This window comes from Rhinatrema bivittatum, chromosome 9, assembly GCF_901001135.1.
Source record: "Rhinatrema bivittatum chromosome 9, aRhiBiv1.1, whole genome shotgun sequence".
NCBI classification, from domain to species: domain Eukaryota; kingdom Metazoa; phylum Chordata; class Amphibia; order Gymnophiona; family Rhinatrematidae; genus Rhinatrema; species Rhinatrema bivittatum.
Genome location: NC_042623.1, coordinates 158,875,151 through 158,887,950, shown reverse-complemented (window position 1 = coordinate 158,887,950; position 12,800 = coordinate 158,875,151). Strand labels below are relative to the sequence as shown.

Here is a 12,800-nt window from a genome sequence, read left to right as displayed (position 1 = left end):
TGCACATCCCTACTAGACAGCATACTGTTTACCCGCATCCCATGTATGTTCCACACCCACCCACACACACACACACAGACACACACAGACACACACACTCTAGCACAGAATATCTGTCTCCTAAATTGATATATATATCAATTTAAACTCTAAGGTATTTGAGCCTTGAAGTATTTCAGTAAATTTACAACTGTTAAATAATTAGGAGGCAGATATTCTGTGCTACTTAGCTGGATAAGCAGTGACTTATCTGGCTAAGTGGTAGCTGCTGAATATCTGGCTATGTTCAACAGCCGCCATATAGCCAGATAAGCCACTTACCTAAGTAGCCGGATATCCCATGGGCAGGGTGGCCCTAACTTAGCCAGATAAGTAGAGGTTTCCATGCTTATCTGGTTAAGTTAATCTGATAAGTTAGATCTGCCATACAACAGGTCTACTTTAGCTGGATATAACAACATAGCTGTACTGCTGAATATCCCAAGTAAGTTAGCCAGATGAGGTTTATCTGACTAACTTAGCTAAACATTTTGTTGAAGAATGGTCAAAGATTTAGCAGCTGGGATTCAATGCCAAGAAGTGCAGAGTCATGCATTTGGGGTGCAGCAATCCAAAAGCACTGTACGTGATGGGCGGAGAAAGACTGATGGGCACGGACTGGGAGAGGGACTTTGGTGTGATAGTCTGAAGCAATGTGTCAAGGCGATAGCTAAAGCCAGAAGAATACTGGGCTGTATAGAAAGAGAAATAACCAGTAAGAAAAAGGAGGTGATAATGCCCTTGTACAGGTGCTTAGTGAGGCCTCACCTGGAAATCTGTGTTCAGTACTGTAGTCCGTACCTCAAAAAAGATAGACAGGATAGAGACCGTCCAAAGAAGAGCAACCAAATTGGTGAGGTGTTAGCATTGGAAGGCTGGAGAGTCTGAAGAATATGAATATGTACACCCTGGAAGAGAGGAGGTGCAGGGGAGATATGATACAGACCTTCAGATATCTGAAAGGTTTTAATAATGCACAATCATCAGATCTTTTCCATTGCAAATAAATCAATAGAACTAGAGGTCATGAAATGAAACTCCACTCTCTCTGTGAATAAATATGACTTAGAACCAATGTCAGGAAATATTTATTCACAGAGGGGTAGATTTTAAAAAAGTGCGCCTTCACGTACTTTTGTTGGCGCACCAGGCGCAAACAAAAGTACGCGGGATTTTAGTAGATACGCACGTATCTGCTAAAATCCTGGATCGGCGCACGCAAGGCTGCCGATTTTGTGCAGCCGGCGCGCACCAAGCCGCGCAGCCTGCCTCCGTTCCCTTCCTCTATCTAACCCACCCCCCCGGCCCTATCTAAACCCCCCCCTACCTTTGTCGGGGGATTTACGCCTCCCGGAGGGAGAAGTAAATCCCCGCGTGCCAGCGGGCCACTAGCGCGCCGAGATGCGACCCGGGGCGGTTCCGGAGGGCGCGGCCACGCCCCCGGACTGCCCCGGGCCGAAACCACGCCCCCGAAACGCCACATCCCGCCCCCAAAATGCCGCGCCGATCGGCCCTGCCCCCGACACGCCCCCCTCGAAAAACCCCGGGACTTATGCGAGTCCCGGGGCTCTGCGCGCGCCGGCAGGCCTATGGAAAATAGGCGCGCCGGCGCGCAAGGCCCTGCTCGCATAAATCCGGGCGGATTTACGCGAGCAGGGCTTTTAAAATCCGCCCCAGAGAGAGTGGTGAATGCCTGGAATGCCCTTCCGGAGGAGATAGTGAAGAAGAAAGAATTCAAAGGGGCATGGGATAAACTCACTGGATACCTAAAGGCTAGAGGATGGAATAAAAGAAAACTGTGATAACTTGTTGGTGTGGCAGCTGCTACCCTTAACAAATAAGAGTATCAAGGCTTAATGCATCATTGCTCTCTGCTTCAATCGCAGTGGGAAAAGGGGAACTGGCTTCGACAGCAATCAACGAGGGCCCTGACTTTTACGTTTTAGGGAAAAAATAAACATGGGGTAACTTGCTGATTTGGCTTATGCTACCCTTAATCATTAAGCCTGATACTGTTGATGTGGCTCCATCATTGCTCTCTGCTTCCACGGCAGGGGTTTGGGAAAATTGGATTCAGACAGCATCCAAGGGCCCTGACTTTTACAGTCTGGAAAATTGATAAGCATGAGGGTAACCTGCACAGTGCAGCAGATATAAGCTTGCTGGGCAGACTAGATGGATCATTTGGTCCTGTTCTGCCGTCATTTCTGTTTCTATATTTCTATGTTTTGAATATCTACTTCTAGGTAATTTTGTTATATGAATACATTCCAAATAGGATGTGAACCCACAAATTAATTTCATCTGGATTGTTGAGAAGGGTGTTTTTAGTGTGCCCATGGGCCTCGGCCCGACCCCAGACGGATCCAGGACCGAACAGAGGGTTGACGGCATGATCCACCATGGCTGATGGTCTTACCCTCTGCAAGGTCTGCAAGCTCCAAAGGCCAACAACAGGATGATGTTGGAATGTGAATGGTCCTCCGACCATTCCAAGCCCTTTCGGACCTGCCGCTTGGATCGGCATGGAGCAGCAGGCCTGGCCTGAGGTTGAGGGCAGACGGGCCTTGACATGAAGACATGACAGCAGGATCGATGCAATGGCATCGCAGACGAGGACTTGACACCAAGGCTGATGCAGACGGCATCAGAGATGAAGGCTGGCACTAGACAAGACACCGAGGTAGCTGAAGACATGACACCAGGGTCGATGCGACGGCATCGAGGATGAAGACATGACACCAAGGCTGATGCAAAGACATCACGGACCAATGGTCGATGCGACGGCATCCTGGACCAGGGTCGATGCGACAACATCAGGAACAAGACATGATACCAAGAGTGATGCAACAGCATCCAGGACGAGACGAGGAAATTGACGAAGTCCAGACTAGATGAGAAGCTGGGCGGAAGAACATTGGCACTGTCTCTCAGGGCGCCCTACTCAGTTCACCCATGGATCTGAGTCACGGACCACCCTGTCCCACTGCGCGCCCTACACAGCTCGAGGAGGCTGGTCACGGACCACGCGGAGAACGGGACGAGCGCAGGGAAGGATCCAGTCGAAGCAGAACTCCAATGGAGCCAATGTCATCCGAAGCTCCACCAACGGCTGGCAAGACATGACGGCTCAGGAGCACAGGACACCAGTCCACCTGTAGGCTAGTCCACGCTCGGGCAAGACATCATCCGAGGGACCCCCGGCCTACAGGACCAAAGGCTAAGGAGCGCTGAAGATGAAGACACAGGAGCAGGACATCGAGGAACCAGGAACAACAGGAAGCGGAGAATCAGGACAAGACACCAGGACACCTGGAAGAGGAACTCAGGCAATGAAGACATGACACGAAGACATGGTTCGAAGCAGACAAGACGAGGAGCTCCATGACGAAGACAGAAGACCTGACGGAGCTCTGGCAGGCAGGATCCTCCAGAGTGAAGCAACTCCGATGCAAGGCGAAGACTGACTGACAGAGCAGCCCTTTTATAGGGCTGGTGCAGGAAGTCCCATTAACGGTGGGGCCAGCACACTTCCTGTGTCTGGCCCTTTAAATGTAGCAGAGAGGCGCATGCCAGCGCCTAAGGGGAAGCAGGAGCCTGGGCAGGACCGCGGACAGCGGCCTGCACCAACGCACAACATAGGAAGAGGCAGGGCTGGCCTGAGACGCAGGCCCGAAGATGGCAGCGGCTCCAGCCGCTGCAGGAGGCCCCGAGGGCGGCTCCAGCAGCCGGGTGACTGGGGCTTGCGGCCTAGCACCACGAAGATGCAGGTAATGTTGGCGGCGGTCCCACCTGCGCAGAAGATAGCAGGAAGTCCGTGGCTCCAGCCGCAGTGAAGAGGAACAGCACGGGCGGCCTCCGGGCCGCAAGGAGAGATCTAGTCTGCAGCTCCGGCTGCGTGGAGAGGCCCGACGGCGGCGTCCGTGCCACATCGGTGAAGAAAGCAGTGTGGGTGAGTGAAGTCTGCTCGCGGGGAAACCCGCAGGCAGCGATCATAACATGGATGTAAGTCAGCATTTGAACATAGATCTCTAGAAATCAGATGCAGTTTATTAATCCATTATGCCACCCAATCCCTTTTGGATGGTAAAATAAGGGGGCATTTGATCCACCATCTTTGTTTAGAGATTCATTTAATAACTTTTATTGACAGAAAATCAGCCTGAATACCAGTGTACGGTTCTAACTGCCACTCACATTAGATGATAATGATGAGATGCCAGTTTGTTTTGCTTCAGAATGTCATAAATTACTGCCTTGGAATATCGCTATAGCCTTCCAATGGTGTAATAAGTAATGACTTGGCATGCTCACTGAGGGCTTTGCTGTGCAATATTGTATGCCAATGTAATTCTGCAAGTTAGAAATGCATAACGAATAGGAATAAAAAGTAGGACATTATCACCTGTAGATGGGAAAGAAAGAATTGAGGAAGGATTCCTAAGAAGTACAAATATCCCTTCACTCCTCTCTCAATATATGTTTGCGGACAACTGGTTTTGAATAAAGCTGGATGATGTCTGGTGACCAGAAAAGCATTACAACATAGAAAAAATAAATTTTGTATTATTTACATTCTAAAGCACTTGTGTATTATGGATTTTCTGCTCTTAGTGTTAATTATACAGTAAATTATTCATTCTTCCAGGTCATACTTAAGTATATTTTTAATAGGTTGTAAAACTGGTACACGGGGGGGGGGGGGGGGGGTAGATATTCAGAAGCCAGTTAGCTTTCCAAATGGCAAGTTTTAGGATATTCAGACAGTTATCCAGCTAAGTTATAGTTGGATAAATCATTATTTAGCTTTAATTTAGCCAGCTAATAAAGGGGTATTCTGGGCCCTTCCCCCGGTACCTAAACTTGTTAATATGATCAGGGCCCGGTGCTAGGCTGCTATAACTTGTGCATACATTCCCATCATAGCCCTCTAGCAATTACAGTGTAGTCTGGCCCTGATCGCGGTAGAACACGACCACGGTCTGGGCTGAAGAACTCCAACAATTTTAGATATTGTGGTAGGAAAGGGAAAAAAGGTCGGGGTGGGAATTAGGTAAGCAGGGGAACTGGAAAGCACCATTAGGCTTAGGAAATCTATATTGAGCAGTAGAAATGTGCACTGATTTTTTTTTGTGTGTGTCGCTTTTGTTTCGGGGCGTTTACTGTCAAATTTCGTTTTTGTAATGGTTCGGGAGATAGTTATTTCATGTTTCCCTCATTTCAGAGTTTAGTGCGCACTAACAAGAGAGAACTTTTCTCTCGTTATTCAGGAAGAAGCGCGGTTAAGATATTGCCAGCGTTTCGGCAGATCCCCGCCTGCTTCAGGGGCTTGAGAGAGTGTTCCATTGGAGTGACGAGAGATAAGCTATAAGTGAGTGCAGACTAGAACTTTTGATAGTAGTTTTGATGCTACATGAAGAGTGTTTCACATGAAATAAAAGGATTTGGGACACTAGCTTTGTCATTAAAAGAAGAGATTTTTAATGAAATAGGGTGTCCTTAACACATGAAACAATTTTTTTATAAGTGCAAAAAAATATAAAAAAATATTAAAAATTGCAGAACCAGTTCTCCTTGAAGAATGATTATTTAAAAGTGTCTATATAACAAAAACAGTTTGGTGATAGTCCAGTGAGTGTTAAGATAAGTTATTCTCACTAATCAAACCTCACTGGACTAACCTATACCAACATGGTAATTCTATTGAAATCCTCTTGGTAGTTTGTGTAATTCTAAGAGTGACCATGAGCAGGTCTAAAATTATCCGGGAATGTATTCCAGGATAATTTTAGGCTTAACTGGTAATATTTAAAATAATATTGCTGGTTAAGTGGTGATCACTAGGCCTCATGGATATAGTGGCCCTGACCCTCACCCCAATGAATCAAATTGTGTCTGCCGACCTAAGTCCCCCAAACTTCAAGCCCCTTCAAATATTGCTTGCAAGATTAAATTATATGAGCCGATCGTCAGTTCTCTCCACCCACTCTATCAGTTATTGAAAAACATACCTCACCTCACCTCTCCTCAGTCCCCCCATGCATCCCCCATGTCACCAGATCAACCCTTACCTTCTCACCCACCTGACACCTTCCCAAATCCCTCTGTCAGTTTGGATCACAGTTCTCTCTTATTGCTCCCAGCAGCTTCCAGCATTGCTCAGACAGCAGCATTGGAAGTATAAGTTAAAAGTTACCAGCATACTGCTTTGAGTATGGGGCAATGATTGGCCCCATACAAATTTACTTTTCTAGGCTATGTTTAGAGGGGCTTAAGAGTATTTGGAGTATTGGGGTTACAGGCCAGCATGCCCTATTCTTGATACATTGGAGTGGGGGGTTAGTGAATTGGGCCATTAGGCCTTCAAAGCTTGGGGGGGGGGGGGGGGGTTCATTTTTTTTTTTTAACAGGAGATCCCCATTTAACCAGCTATATTGTTTTAAATCTAAACAAACCTAAAGATATCCAGGAACATGTACACAAATAACTTTAAATCTAATCAGAGATATTCAAATATAGCCAGTTAGGATTAAAGTTATCTGACTAAAGGTAACCAGATAACTTTATTTAGGGATATTGGGAAACTTATCCAGTTGAGTATTCCTGTTCATGTAACTGGCTGAACTTAGCTAGATTACTTATCTGCTTATCATCTTTTTAGTTATTGGCCTTAATTTTTATTTTGGGACAGCACAAATGAAATATCCTAAAATAAACATTAATAAATGGAAATTAAACCCAAATTATGCCCCCATAAAACATTTTTTTCTGTGCACATCCCTACTGTCTATGGTGCTAATTGTGGAGAAGTTTCATATTCAACAAATATTTTTGTGAATTTTGAAAAATTGTATTGGATAATTTCTGGATGGTTATGCATAAGTTGAGAAATTTATATCTAAGAATACTAATCAATCAAAAGTGGGAAGGGGCTACTAAAATGGATTTCTTAATGTGCTAGTTTACATCAAAGGGAGAGCAATTTCAAAAGTCATTTACCCAGGTAATTTGGCTGAAAATTGCCTACTCTTTTCCTGGGTAATTGCATACTTGGAAATAAAAAACACATGTAGTTTTACACGAGGAAAAAGTAGGTGGGCACAGATGTGGGGTCAAGATGGGGAAACAAGAATGCAATGTAAGTTGTGTACCACAAAAACTTAGAGAGAAAGTAGAGGCAAATCTCTGAAGGTACTTTTCACCTAAACAGATTTCCAAAGGAAAGTATGCTTGTACTTAGGGATATGCAAACTCAGTTTTTTCGTATTTGTTTTGTTAATTCATTTTTTGGGGTAGGTTTTGTTTGTTTTATGATTTGGGAGGAATTGTTTTTGTTTTTATTTTCTTTCATTTTTGACAAATAGCGCCCTATTTGTAAATAGTGGGGCTGATGCAATACAGTGCGCTCAGCCGAGTGCACTGAATAACCTGCAGTCGGACGTGGATTAAATAGGCACTAATCCACCACCTAATACAATAGGGGAATTAACGCCTATTTAACGCGCGTCCCACGTGGCGTGAATGAGAGAGTGCTCACACATGCAAATGCATGTGAATGAGGCTCTCATTCACGCCAATGCTGAAACCCGTTTTATTTGTCTAAAGCTCCTCTGACATTCTGAGTTTGGTTTTTGAGTAAGGCCAACTAAAATTAGCCATTTATCTTATTTACTTAGCAGATCTTTGAAAATTGACCATTAAAGAAATGAAAGAGCTCACTGTTCGAAAGGTCTAGGTACCCAACTTTAAGAGTTAGGCACCTACATCTGGCTAACAGAAAATGATCCCCTGCTGAGTGCATAAATTTAGGGAACTTAAATTGGGAGGAGGAGGAGGATGCAGCAAGTTGTGTGCTCAGTGCTGAATTCCAGAGTTGGGCTTCTTAATGGGCCGATACAGTAAAAAACGCGGGAGAGCGGGCGAGTAAAAAAATTTATTTAAATTAGGCCCAGCGGTAAAAAGAGGCACTAGGGACACTAGCGTGTCCCTAGCGCCTCTTTTTGGACAGGAGCGGTGGCTGTCAGTGGGTTTGATAGCCGACGCTCAATTTTGCCGGCGTCGGTTCTCGAGCCCGCTGACAGCCACAGGTTCGGAAACCGGACGCCGGCAAAATTAAGCGTACGGTTCTCGAACCGCGGGCCTATTTCAAATTTTTTTTTTTTTTACTTTTTTAAACTTTCGGGACCTCTGACTTAATATCGCCATGATATTAAGTTGGAGAGTGCACGGAAAAGCAGTTTTTACTGCTTTCCTGTGCACTTTCCCGGTACCCGGAGAAATTAGCACTTACCTTTGGGTAGGCGCTAACTTCTGAAAGTAAAATGTGTGGCTTGGCTGCACATTTTACTTACTGAATCGCGCGGGAATACCTAATAGGGCCATCAACATGCATTTGGATGTTGCGGGCGCTATTAGGTTCAGGGGGGTTGGACGTGCTTTTGGATGCGCTATTACCCCTTACTGAATAAGGGGTAAAGCTAGCACGTCGAAAACACACATCCAAATGCCGGCTAACAGTGCGCTCTGTCAGAGCGCACTGTACTGTATCGGCCTGTAAGTTAGATTCAATGCAATCCTCAATTTAGGAACCTCAAATTTAGGTCTCCATATTCAGCCCAAATTCGGCCCCTAAATTTTCGTGCTGAACATCCACTGAAAATTGGGCTCCTAGCCAATAAGCAGGAAACACCTTTCTCTTTTCATTTCCAAAATAGAGGCTCAGTGGCTTCAGGGTGCCTTTGCCTTCTCACATTGCATTCTGCACAGGACTGCATCCTTATGAATATTCCTATATCCAGGGTCACCACAGATATTTAAAAAAAAAAACGTAATTATTAAAGAATAGGGATGTGAATCGTTTTTTGACTATTTAAAAAAATCATCGATATTTTTTAAATCGTCAAAAATCGTTAGAGTGTGCGATACAATACAAATTCCCCCGATTTATCGTCAAAAATCGTTAAATCGGGCACGGGAATTATTTGGGTTGTGGGCGGGAAAACTGGCACACTACGACCCTTTAAAACCAATCCCTTACCCTCCTCCACCCTCCCGAACCCCCCCAAAATGTTAAATTACCTGGTGCTCCAGTGGGGGGGGGGGGCCCGGCGCGATCTCCCACTCTCGGGCCATCGGCGCCATTTTGGCTGCCACTAATATAAATGGCGCCAATGGCCTGATAAAAAAAAACCCCACCCGACCCTTTAAACCGACCCCCTTAACCTCCCCCATCCTCCCGACCCCCCCCCCAAAAATCCTTTTAAAATTACCTGGTGGTCCAGGGGGGGCGCGGGGAGCGATCTCCCGCTCTCGGGCCATCGGCTGCCACTCATGAAGATAGCGCCGATGGCCCTTTGCCCTTACCATGTGACAGGGTATCCGTGCCATTGGCCGGCCCCTGTCACATGGTAGGAGCACTGGCTGGCCGGTGCCATCTTAAAAGATGGCCGCCGCCTTCGTAAAGATGGCCGCCACCATCTTTAAAGATGGCCGCCGCCGTATTTAAAGATGGCCGCCGCCGTCGTAAAGATGGCCGCCGCCATCTTTCAAGATGGTGCCAGCCATCCAGTGCTCCTACCATGTGACAGGAGCCAGCCAATGGCACGGATACCCTGTCATATGGTAAGGACAAAGGGCCATCGGCGCCATCTTTATGAGTGGCAGCCAATGGCCTGAGAACGGGAGATCACTCCCGGGACCACCACTAGACCACCAGGTATGTTTTGGGGGGATCGGGAGGGTGGGGGAAGCTAAGGGGTTGTTTTTAAAGGGTCGGGTGGGGTTTTTTTTTATCGGGCCATCGGCGCCATTTTTGAGTGGCAGCCAAAATAGCGCCGATGGCACGAGAGTGGGAGATTGGTCCCTGCGCCCCCACTGGACCACCAGGTAATTGTAAAAAGTTTTGGGGGGGTTCGGGAGGGTGGGGGAAGGTAAGGGGTTAATTTTAAAGGGTCGGGCCTCACTACAAAAAAAATAACGATGTGAATGGGAACCAATTCCGATTCACATCACCCACATCACCCACGATCAGATTTTTTCCCCCCTCTAGCCGAACCCGATCGTTAAGACGATCGGGCACACGATTCACATCTCTACTACTTGGTGCTAAGTTGGAGGTTCTTCAGAAATGCTATGTGCAATGAAGATGAGGGCCAGTATGCATGGGATCTCTTCACGTTTGGTAGGGGCACATCATCAGCCTGCCTTGTTTGCCCCACCAGGGAGGTGGTTCATGAGTATGAATGATAGTTCGCCATCCTTCAGGTTCTATTTGCCAATAATGTGCATCTTCAGGTAAACTTTAAAAGGAACACGTGTGCGCCTATAAACACATACATTGCAGCACAAGCAAAAATACGCCTCATTTTATAAAGTACATGTGTAGCATTTAAATACTGTTGCCGCATGTGCTTCTACAGCCTTTATGCATGTATCTTGCATGGAGAGAGAGAGAGAGCACCTCTGTATGGAGTCAGTCTGACACTCTCTATATAGGTACCACTCTAGAGGGGCATTTTCAATTGGGGTGGGTTTTCAGGAGGTGGGTTGGAGTTAGGAGGGATGTTATTACAGACACTTTCAGAGATATTCATAGTAAAATTGGCTAGGGATATGAATTGTTTATCTGGCGATTGAAAATATCATCCAATATTTTCAATCTCATCAGATATTGGGGGGTCCCAGATAGCGATCAGAAAACCCACGATTAATTTTGTGGGTTCTCTTATCGTTATGGGGGGGTGGGAAGAAAGGGCACTTAAAAGTAACCCAAAAACACAGTCTGGCCCTTTAAAATTAGTTCTTTAGTATCCCCCCACCCTCCAGACCCCTCCAACCCCCCCAAAATTTTTAAGTACCTGGTGGTCCAGTGGCGGTCCCGGGAGCGTTCTCCCACTCTCGGGCCATCGGCTGCCAGTAAACAAAATGGCGCCGAAGGCCCTTTGCCCTTAGCATGTGACAGGGTATCCATGCCATTGGCCGGCCTCTGTCACATGGTAGGAGCAATGGACGGCCGGTGCCATCTTTAAAAATGGCGCGGGCCTGGTGGTCCTGTGGGGGGCCCAGGAGCATTGTCCCACTCTTGGGCCATCGGTTGCCAGTAAACAAATTGGTGCCGATGGCCCTTTGCCCTTAGCATGTGGCTGGCCCCTGTCACATAGTAAGAGCAATGGACAGCCGGCGCAATGGACAGCCGGCACCATTTTGTTTACTGGTTGTCCCCACATGACAGGGGCCAACCAATTGCACTGATAGCCCGTCACATGGTAAGGGCAAAGGGCCATCGACACCATTTTGATTAGTGTCAGCAGACGGCCTGAGAGTGGGAGATTGCTCCCGGGACCCCCACTGGACCACCAGGGACTTTTGGTAAGTTTTGGGGGGTTGGTCGGGCAAGTCTTGGAGGTCGGGAAGGTGGGGGTGCAATAAATTAAATTTGAAGGCTTGGGGTGGGTTAGGGTTTTTTTTTATGTGCCCTCCCCCCCCCAAAAAAAAATACGATAAGAAAACACAAACATTCGTGGGTTTTCTTATTGTTTCTTCGCCCTCCCAAAACACAACAAAATAGGAAATATCATCTCTATTTCCTCGCAAACTAATGCACATCCCTACTATATATAGCGTTCCAGACTGACTCTATACAGATTCTTTCTCTCTTGTTTCCCTCTCGCTCTTTCCAAAGTTACACAGGCATCATATGCACATTGCCTCTGCAAAATTTGTGGTTACATGTGTCAGTCTTGGATCTGTCCCTTTTCCACCTCCTTATTCTGGGTGCGCATGTATGCAAGCCCTTCCCGACTTCCTAAAATTCATGTGGCCATTTTTGTGTGAGCAACACTTTTAAAATCTACCTCCTTATTTATAGATAATGCACACCATTTTCTGAAAATGGGAAATTTTTGGGTTTTTTGGGGGGGACTGGGCATTTATTTAGGGTAAAATGAACCAAAATGAAAATGTCTGTTACGGTTTATATTATCTTTCATTTTTAAATGAATGTACATAAACCATCATTTAATATGTGTGATGTCCAGTAGGGATGTGAATCGGAACCGGAATCGGTTCTGATTCCGGTTCCGATTCACATCGTGTTTTTTTTTTTTCATCCGGCCTGATCGAGGTTTTGTTTATTGGCTGTGCCTGAGCCGATAAACAAAAAACCCACCCGACCCTTTAAAACTAATCCCTTAGCTTGCCCCACCCTCCCAACCCCCCAAAAAACTTTTCACAGGTACCTGGTGGTCCAGTGGGGGTCCCGGGAGCGATCTCCCGCTCCCGGGCCGTCGGCTGCCACTAATAAAAATGGTGCCGATGGCCTTTGCCCTTACCATGTGACAGGGTATCCGTGCCATTGGCCGGCCCCTGTCACATGGTAGGAGCACTGGATGGCCCGCACCATTTTTAAAGATGGCGCCGGCCATCCAGTGCTCCCTCCATGTGACAGGGGCCGGCCAATGGCACGGATACCCTGTCACATGGTAAGGGCAAAGGGCCATCGGCGCCATTTTGATTAGTGGTAGCCGACGGCCCGGGAGAAGGAGATCCCTCCTGGGACCCCCACTGGTTTTCCTATCGTTTTGGGGGAGCCCCCGATTTCTGACGTTTTTGAAAATATCGTACGGTATTTTCAATTGTCCGAAACCCGATTCACATCCCTAATGTCCAGCAAAAACTGTGACTCTTAATCTTCCAATGGAATGCTGCATTTAATGGCCAGACAATTGTATTTAAAATGATATAATTTATTATGCCTAAGAAAT

General features: G+C 46.6%; 1 long non-coding RNA gene across 2 annotated transcripts in view; it reads left to right on the top strand.

Annotated features, from left to right (window-relative positions):
- Window positions 1–12,800, top strand: part of LOC115099497 — a 133,798-nt gene that overhangs the window by 87,724 nt on the left and 33,274 nt on the right. The window contains exon 3 of one of the 2 annotated variants that reach the window (XR_003858808.1): window positions 5,310–5,420. The exons of the other annotated variant lie outside the window; for it this stretch is intronic. This is a non-coding gene — a long non-coding RNA (uncharacterized LOC115099497). Of the gene's footprint in view, window positions 1–5,309; window positions 5,421–12,800 lie in introns of those variants that run through there. 2 annotated transcript variants of the gene reach the window in all.